A 232-nucleotide genomic window follows, 5' to 3' on the forward strand; every position below is an offset into this window, starting at 1 on the left:
ATTCCCTTTCTTTCGCCTATCGTTCTTTGTTTTCGGCGGAGGAACCAACGACAGCGCCCGGCGAGAACACGCTTGTTCACGAACCCTGTGAACCTCTGATTGAACCCTGGCGTGACAGTGTGAAGGTTCTACGAGACGGCATTCCTGACCCTCATAAAAGACCTCACTCGATAGTCTTCGGGAAGCAAGGAGAGGGCGTTCTTCATCTTGGTTTTCTGCCTTCTTTTTTTAG

Source organism: Penaeus monodon, chromosome 27 (assembly GCF_015228065.2).
Source record: "Penaeus monodon isolate SGIC_2016 chromosome 27, NSTDA_Pmon_1, whole genome shotgun sequence".
Taxonomy (NCBI): Eukaryota; Metazoa; Arthropoda; class Malacostraca; order Decapoda; family Penaeidae; genus Penaeus; species Penaeus monodon.